Raw genomic sequence first — 10,221 nt, 5'->3', positions numbered from 1 at the left:
ATTTAATATGTACAAATGATCTTGGCATATTTGAGTTTGCGTATGTAACATTTAAAGACAAAATAAATCTCTATTTTATGGCAGATAGAGAAAATCTCCAAAATTCTTAAAGAAAATAACATCTAAAATAAAATGTATTTTATATCAAATATATTATTTGTTTTTATATTTTATTACATTTATATTTCCCCCCATATTTTACTTATAACCAGATTTGACCAATGTATTCCGTTAAAGACTTAAATAATGTTAAAATAATCAAAGGTGACATTATATTTACATTTACATTTATTCATTTAGCAGACGCTTTTATCCAAAGCAATTTACAAATGAGGACAGTGGAAGCAATCAAAAACAACAAAAAGAGTAATGAAATATAAGTGCTATAACAAGTCTCAATCGGGTTAACACAGTACACGTAGTATGGGCTTTTAAATAATATAATAAATAAAAACAAAACAAATAGAATAGAATAAAAAAGAACAGGTCAAGTTAATGTTAGAGGTCTTTACACACACACACAAAATTGCATAATAAATGAAAAGAAAATAGAATACAAAAAGATTAGAAAGGTAGTTAGATTTTTTTTTAAGAATAGAATTAGAATAGTGAGTGTTAAAGTTAGAGGGTCAAATAGAGATGGAAGAGATGGGTTTTAAGCCGATTCTTGAAGATGGCTAAGGATTGAGTTGGGGAGGTCTTACATTTAAAGATATCTTACAATAAATGCATATTACATTCTTCTCTGAAAAATTTATTCCGACTCTCTGTCATCAAGGCTGGTTGACTGTATATTATTGCTTGCATTTTTAATAACCTAGTTAATTGACAGTATGTTGACATACTGTCCTGAAGTTATTAGTAATACTGACTGACAGAAATAATGACAACAGCAGCTAATAACTTTACATAAAAAAGTTAAAAAAAGTTTTTAATTATATCATGAATTTGTTGTTCTGTTACCAGCTTGTTGGTGAAACTCTCCACACCCTTGAAATATGCAGACTCTGTGACATTCAGAACCTCTTAGGAATGTACTTGATGTTCATTTTGGCACCACAGTGCATAAACTGTGGTGAATTCATCTGAATTTAAACCATAACTTGTGAATAAACATCAGGTCAGCAATCACTGTTTGATTTTTAAGTAGATAGTTCTACCTGTTTTTTATTCATGAATTCATATTGATGAAGACACCGTGAATGAAGAAATTGATTTTGTTATGCTTTGCTTCACTGGAGTGGTGTAATGAAACGTTGATCATGTCTAATGCAGAACCTATGGGGAGGCTATTGGAAAACCATCTGCTGTTGTTTAATGTACTGTAAATGGGCATGATATAGGTCTCATTTAAAAACCATCCAGTTCAACACTATTTAACTTAAATATGATTAAACCATTAAATAAATGTATAAAGGGACATTTTAATGAAAAAGCACTGAAAATAAAGAAGGCCAGATGACCTTGCTTGATTGTGTTTTCAAGACATTTAAAACGCATTCAAACATTTGAGACAGAATAATATTGTAAACCCACAGAAGAAAATGAAATATACCAAGGTGTTCTTAACCCTTGTTTATCATCATTCTAAAACCCACCTTTAACCCTGAATTAATGTGCATTTCACACTTGTAATTTGGTAGAGAGTTAGCGTTGTTTTTACCCTGGATTATGAAACCCTGCTTCGGAGCAGGATTTTGGCACCAAGTTTTGTGTGTGTGAAGAAGTGAAGAAGTTCTAACTTTTAGTGTCCAAAAAGTCCATTCAGAGAAAACATCTCGGGTTATGCAAGTAACCATGGTTCCCTGAGAGGGAACGAGACATTACATCCCCTAGGAGACACTTTAGGGAAAGCCATCCGCATGACCGGTGTCTAAATCATGTGTTTAAGCGCATGACATCTTTAGTTGAGCGCCCGGAAGTATAATAAATGGTTGTAATGCACGTCATCGACTTCTTTGTCTGAAGAAGATGTGACACAGGAAAGCTTTTTTTTGTCTCATTCCCTGTTGGGGAACCATGGTTACATGTGCATAGCCCGAGATGTTCCCCTTCAAGGGAATTTGCAATGCGTCCACTAGTGGATACTATAGAGAATTTGAATTATGAGTTTGCCTGTAGACTTGGTGAGAGAGCTCCAAAAAATAGTGACAAACATACACTAATTGAGGGGGGGGGGGGGGGGCAATCCTGTGATGATTCAGACAGCTTAAAGGTGCTGTCTAGTTCATTTCAGTTCAGGGAAGAGAGTGGAAGGATGACTGAAGCCCTTGGCAAGAGAATACCACCCACTACAGGGAAACAACCGCGTTCGGAATCACAAATCAAATCCGATAAGAAAAGGAGCCGAACCAGAGTAAACATCGGCCACTGCTTTCAATCGCTGGAGACAACTGATGGACCTGAAAGAAATGAGGTTCGACTTCGAACTTGCAACATTTCTTTTGGATTGGTAAGTTAGATGCTGTTAGTATTTTGCTAGACGTTTGTTTTATATGTTTGTGTATTTTTTTTTCGGGAAGTTATAATAGAAATCGAAGGCTGTTCGATAAACGTGCTAATGTTAGCGATGGCTAACCGTAGCTGCGTTTGATAATTAGCTAGCTATAATTTACCCATTTTTTTTATATCATAACTAACCTGCTCTGTCTAGTCTGTTGGTCTCCGTGTCCTCTTTGCTTCGTGGTTTTTCTGTGCGTGAGAAAATCGATGTGTGGCGTGAAAGTGTGTGAAAGAGTCAATTGCGTGTGTCTCACGGTGAATGCTTGAGAGTTGGCAGCTCTGGTTACGTTGGTTGGCGCTAGCTGGTCAATCAGCTGTCTGATGTTGACCAATGATGTGACAGAATGCTGTCTGTGAAATTAATTTAATTCAAATAATGTGAATATACAACTCAAAATGTAATATGAACAAAACGAATAGGAACATATTCACTGGTAAAGGTGAAGGATAGTAGCTTGAAGATGTCATGTTTCAAAATCACTTGACATCACCCAACGTTCCTCTGGAGGCAAAACGTCCTCTTAGGCTTCGGCTATGGCTGTAGGGTTGTTGTGAAGGTAGGGGCGGAGCATAGAGACTATGCCGTTCTCGTTTGTTACTCTAGAGTAGACCAATTCACTTTATTGAGGCATACTGCCCCCATCTGGTATGGAATGTGGAGTATGACTTGATTTTTTTGCCAGACATGACAGATGGCTCCTTTAAATAACTTGGGGAAAATGGGGAACCCAACCAGTACTAGTATTTCAAGGAGGGACATCCCATTCAGCCAAGGGGAAACAGCGGGGGACCGCCTACTTGAAAATACTCTTAAATCAGGGGAGGCAGCCTAACATATCAAAAGGAAACCTGAGGGGACCACCTACTTAAAGCCTTAAAAGTGGGGAGGCAGCCCAACCCTGCTACCAGAAATATTAGAAGGGAAAGAGCTCACACTCAGGGGAAGATCTTATCAAAGAAAACTCGACTCAACCGGTACATCTTTGACAAAATTACTTCCCGAATAGGAAGCCTAAAAAGAGAATCAACCTATAGACATGGACTGTCTACTTGAAAAACCTCAAATTAAAAGGAAAACCTAGTTCCTGGGTAAAGTTCCTGCGGTGGAAACGCAGCTTTATACAAGAGCTCAAACAAACAAATAAACTAAAGAAGGCTGACCACCCACTTAAAGCCCCTAGTATTTGGGGGAACAGTCCAACCCATACATGAAGACCAAAAGGTTATTTGATGGATATCTTGCTCCATCGGGGAGTGACATCTTGCTACAATCTTTAGCCATCAAAGGAAACTGTTCTTAAACAAGTACATCTTTGATGAACTTCCACTTAAGAGATATAACAAGAAGAGCTGGAATGGAAGCTTTCTACTCCCCATGCTACAACCCCTGTGCTCGAAACCGACTCAACGCAGTGGCAACCATGGAAATTGAACCACAGAGTGTAGGGGTTCAACTTTCATTCCTCGAGAGTCAGATCTAGGTGGAACCGATTATTGCGACTGCATCACACATCATGCATTAAGCATACTAAATTCAAGCATCACCATAATCCTTCTGAGAGCCGGACGTGCTCATGCAAATGCTGAATACTATCCCTTGGGATAGAACAAAAAGAAAATCTAATAATCTGTCACTTTCAGTCAGTCTTGCGAATGCATCACACCAGTAACATCCACTCTCTCATATTACATAGTTTCTATTTTGTATAAAGAATAGAAACAACATGGAATTCCTGAAAAGTAAAACATTTCCTGTTATGTCACTTCCCTGCTCCACCTACAAACCACTTGAATGGAATCCACAGTAGCGAATGCATTGCTATGAGCCTGTTCAACTCCCACGAGAGGCGAATGCTCTCATGCAAACACTACAATCTCGGGTAAAAGCTGAAGCAAAGAAAAATCAGGCTTGCTACCTTCCCTCTCGGTAGTCCAGCAAATGCATATAATGAGTGCATGCTACCTCCTCATGAGCAAAATGCACTCCATCCATGCTACTTCACAAAGAAAGAAGCGCAATGAGTGCATTAAACTCCCTTGAGAGCTGAATGTGCATGTTTCTCACCCACTCACACAACACGAGTCACATGAATCCACAAGTATCAAAGCAAATCTTCTCAATGAGAGCATTGAGTTTCCTCAAATACTAAAAGTGCACGCTCCTCACTCATGCATTAATCATCCATCATACAGAGGAATGCACTACATTAAATGATTTGCAGAGTGTTTCCTACACATACACAAACAAACAGATCCTAAAGACAAAGAAGTTGATGACGTGCTTAACAGATGTCATTTTATACTTCCGGGCATTCTGTTAATGACGTCACGGACTGTGCGGTCCAATGTATTGGAGTGTTTTCACACATCCTTTAGACACCGGTCATGCTGATGGCCTTCCATATAGTGTCAAGTAGAGAACATGTTATGAGTTCCCATGAAGGGAATGTTGATTTATAATGGTTTTCATGGACTCTTAATTAGCTTTTCCTTGTTTCCTGATTTTTTTTGTTCCCTTTTCCTTTGCTTATAAATAGGATTAATTATTAATTCGAAGTAAATTATGAGTAGCGCGAACTCTGAAGTGAGATAACCCAGGGTTCTGTTTCTGATTCGGTTTAGAATGACCCACTGTTAACTAGTTCAAGTGTGAAAGGACTAAACATGTCTGTATAAGCTCCTTGGGTGAATCTAGGATGGTTACATCATCATTTCCCAGGCTAAGGCCATCAAATCATGTAAATATTTCATAACCTGAAATGAATTTTGAATGAACTGGGCTTTCGTTCCCAATAAACCCAGTGAGACAAGATTATTTGCCCCTGGGAAATGTGCTAAAGACTCTGCATTCATTAACATTCATATCATTAAAAGAGCACTACTTTCGGTGGTAAGGAAGGTGACATGACCTGGCTGGAAGCACAAAACAACTGATATGGAAGAGTGATGTGGGACAGAAAAATTATAGATACTAAAAATGAAATGAAATGGAGAAGTGAAGTTATGATGGACAGCTCAGTGCTGATCAGCTGTTTAAAAATCTGTTTCTGAGAGCAGCACTCAGAAAATTGTACTGCAAATGAAACTAATGAATGTAAGGAAATCAGACGAGGGTGAGTCTGGACTGAATCACGTACAGCCGGCTATACAACCCCAGCTTTGTGCAGCCATGCATGGTCACTTTAACTCTGTCAACTTGCATTCTATAGAAGAAAGCACGGCTCGGTGAGCACCGACTTCTTCAAATAATTTTATTGGCTGCTTTGTGAGATATAGTTCTAATATGACTTGCATTTACATTTAATCATTTTGCAGACACTTTTACTCAAAGCAACTTACAATTGACTTCTTACATAACACTGGCAAACCCACAGATACTAGAAAGTATAGTTGCAGATCTATGTTTGTATTTACAGTACAGCAGTGTGCCGAAGCAGATTTGAGCATGCAGTTCCCATCTGTTTTGGTGTTTGTGTGCTGCGAGTGGTGCCTCGCAGGCTCTGATGTCGATGATGGAGTGCAGAAGAAAGGCGGGGCTGATAGCCTGTACCATCACTGGTTGCCATGGAATCAGGGAGGATGTGATTTCTGTGGTTATGGGGACTATTTACAAACCCCTTACATACATTTTGTTTGTTTGTTTTTTTGAATGATGAATGTGTATATGTATCTGTGCTTTAGATTCAGATGTTTGGTGTCTGGCCACAGAAACTGAAATGCATACAGTCATATTTTCTTCTATGTGTCATTAAAGCACTGAGTCAGGGCATCAGAAGATTCTGGAAACCAGAGCAGGTTAAAAAGACATGTAAGCTCTGTGAGAATCAAATCTTGCGTTGTGTGAGTTTGATTTATGCATATTTCAAAAGCTTGGCTTACTCTGTCTTCCTCTCTGAATCCATAGGGATTTATACATTTGCACACATACAATCATGCACATATGCTGTTAGACGCCTCAATATAGCTCTGGCCCCGTCCCACCATGGGGCATCGTCAGAGGCTTTTATTTTACTTAGGTGAAGCTCCTGGTAAAGGAAAACTTGAAAAAAAAAAATTGTCAGGTCAATTCAGGGACATTTCTAGCCTTTCATAATTAGGCTACTCCATGAAAAATTCTTTCCATATTTTCATTCTCATTTATGATACTGTTTTGAATGTTTGAATATAAATGGTTATTGTAGTACAGAGTGTGTTGCTTATTCACAAGCCAAGCAGTTTCATCCCTGACATAAACGTGTTAGTTTGTTTCATACAATGGGCTGTAGGTAAATATCACCTCATTCATTCATATTTTTGTGTCTTATAATGTGTACCATTACAGTGTGAGAAACCACTGTACACGATTCAGTGTGTGAGTGAACTATCCAAATGAATCAAACTGAACTGCAAAATATTTCATACCTCTTTACAAACCCATTTAACTGAAAATATCAATAGTAATTCATCTGTGAATCACTAGCTCTGATTCTAAACAGTTAATAGAAACCAGACATTATTGCTGAAATATTACCAGAGATAATGAATATCAGGTTGGTATGCAGTATTCTCCAGCATCAGCCAAGGATTTATCAGTAAAAGTTTACTGGGTCGCTGGCATTTCACTGGGGCTCAAGCCCCTGTAAATAGTGTCTAACCACACACCTAGTGAAAATATGACAAAATATTTTGCCATTTAAAATTTGAACAGTCTATAAAACTTTTAGACAGATAATTTCAATTTTTCTCCAATTTCCAGCACACCACAAAGAATGTGAGCCATGATGTCTGATTCAGGGACAAATGACTCCTATGAAACGGTTCTTCTCAATGAGTCAAAATGATTCACAAACCAGTCTCAAACTCACTGCCAGTGAAAATATGAGAAAATGTTATATATATATATATATATATATATATATATATATATAAACAAACAAACCACATACACATGCATGCACGGTTTGTGTAATATCACAGCATCTTCCACAAATAGAATCCCAGTCAAACTGGGTAACCAAGGACACATCCATAAAACTGTCAGTTTATAGATTTTTCAGACTCGATGCTCGGCTCATGGTTTGAGCGCTGATGTGCGTATGTGCTCGGCCTTGCACTCATTTCACCCGATCGATCAGTAAACAGAGTTCAAGGATAAGACTGATCTCTAGAGCAAAAATGACAGCTTAATGACGCCATTCAATCAGATGATGCCATTCTAAAAAAATTTTAACTCTGTGAACATTAGACCAAAAGGAAAGCAGCTGAACTGAACACAAAAGGAGCATGCAACAGCCAATTTTTTATAGGAATATAAACAGGAACCCCCTTTTCATTAAACCACAGGACTGTGGTTTGTAATCATAAGAGGTCCATTCATTACCTTTCTGCTGAAGCCATGTTTACCACTGTGCTGAGATTGAAATATACTGCCATGGATTATCTGACATGACAGGCCAAATTAATGTCTATTAGTAATCATGCATGTAAACCTTTGCCTTGCCCTGTATAATTAATGACAATGAGGTTCATGAGATTTGTAATGGGATAATGAAGTTGAGAGATGAATACAGAGAATAGGATTTGATATAATAAACACATCTCTAACATTATCGATTTAATTATAGCAAATACACGGACTGCATTGTGTTATTTTAAAGAAAAAAAACCCAGGCCACTGGATGGTCAGACAATTTTTAAGTCATATTTTTCAATATGTATCCTACCTATAGAGGTTGCATTTTTTTAAATATATACTAAAATAAAGATTCATCTGCCTCTGATTTGATTACATTTTTAATTGAGCTTAAACTAAACTGTTGCATACCCAACCCTTTCAACTCAGGTCTGTTTTTTCAGATCAACATGCCATTCTCAGAGCTGAAGCTCTTTTCTCATCGACTGGTTTGCTGGCTCATTAGAGGATGTGTTATGCAGCTCTATCTCTGTCAGGTACAAGCCAATTTCAGAGCCAGTTATTCTGTGATGAGAACAAGGAGCACTTTTAATGAAAGCCTTCCTCACATATTTCCTGTGAACTTAATCAGCCAAGGCTAATCATAGAACCTGCACCATCTATCCTAACGAACAGTTAAAAAAAGTTTCGACCTTCTGAAATGATCTTGATTTATGTCAGCTGGCTCTCGGCATGTGCTTCCATCTAAGTCAATAATAATTCAATTCTGTCATTTAACAATATTTTACAGTAACAAAAATGTTTCATGCGAATACTATTTATTATTTTGTAACTTTTGTGACCCCAAGCACTGTCAAAAACATCCTATAGCTGCTCATCAGGGAATATTTTGGTCCATTTTTTTTCTGCACAAGCTGTTTCATAAATATTTTGGGATGTCTTGCATATTTTTGGGATGCCTCAAATGGCCTTGAATAGAAATCATGCCACAGCATTTCAATGAGATTGAGGTCAGGACTCTGACCTGACTATTTTTTAGATAGGATGCGCACTGATAGTGATTTATTCCTCTGTTTAGGAACAAACATGTTGCATGACCATTCTTTCTTTAAAGTGTCAGATCATAAACTTCCTGACATTGTTCTGTAAAATTGGAACAATTATATTTTAATAAGTATGCTTGCAGATCCATAAGATTTCTCTCTAGGGTAATTTTCTGAAGGGTCCTTTGACATGTCCTTACACTGACCTTTAAAAGGAAAGCCATGATACCACTTCTGCTGAATATCTTCTATTTGTAATCAATCTGCTTCAGTGGAGACTGATGGAGCCCCACGTCTTCAGACACCCTCATGTAACCTTTTCCAGACTAATGAGCCTGTACAATTCCTCTTCTGTGGTTCTCCGAGATCTCTTAGGTCATGCCATATTGCACTTTAACAGAATTCAGTGGTAAAGATCAGGCAACCTAAGGTTTCCATTTCAAGAGGCCTAGAAAGTCACATTTTATATTAATAACTACTTTGATGGATTTAACCTTTTGTTGATATGGATTTGCTAAATATTCTTTCTCGTTTGGTATGTAAGACTATCTTTATTGACTTATGATTTTAGGAAGTGTCATATAGAAATCTAAATAATTTCAAAGGTTTTTCAACATTTTTATCAAACTGTTAATGGAGAGAAAAGTTAATGAGGAAGATATAAACAAACAACAAAAACAAAAGAAAACAAACTAATAAAATAAAAAATGATGAACAGAAAATTAATTAATAAAAAATACATTAAAAAAATAAATGTCTTAATCCATTAATAAAAATAATTGCAGTAATTTAAGGTAATACATCACTTGATGATACTGAAAATAAAATGCAATATTCAGACGTCTAGATTTATTAAATCCATTTGCCAAGTTCTGTAAGAAAAAAGATCCCTGGAGAAATCTTTTGGTTTATATGTATGTGTCACTGAAATCACTGAAATCACTGTATTGAACAAAAAGGGTTCAGGTGACCAGTATAATTGAAGAAGATTCTGATATAGTATGATTAAAAAACCTTAATACTTTTATTTTTTCACTTCAGTGCACACCACAGGCATGACCTTCGGATGCTGCCAAGCCCAAATTTCATTGTTTCACGTTTGAACAAATACTGACACCTGGTGGCAATAATTACATGCAATATTTGAAGAAAAAATAAATAATAAACATTAAATAATAATATATAAATTTCACTTATAAAACACAAAACTGTAAATCGAAATACTGATATACTAGTATCTTTCTTAATAACACAATATTTGTATATGTATATGGCAGTAACAAT

Source organism: Carassius auratus, chromosome 35 (assembly GCF_003368295.1).
Source record: "Carassius auratus strain Wakin chromosome 35, ASM336829v1, whole genome shotgun sequence".
Classification (NCBI taxonomy): domain Eukaryota; kingdom Metazoa; phylum Chordata; class Actinopteri; order Cypriniformes; family Cyprinidae; genus Carassius; species Carassius auratus.
This window is presented reverse-complemented; position numbering follows the sequence as displayed.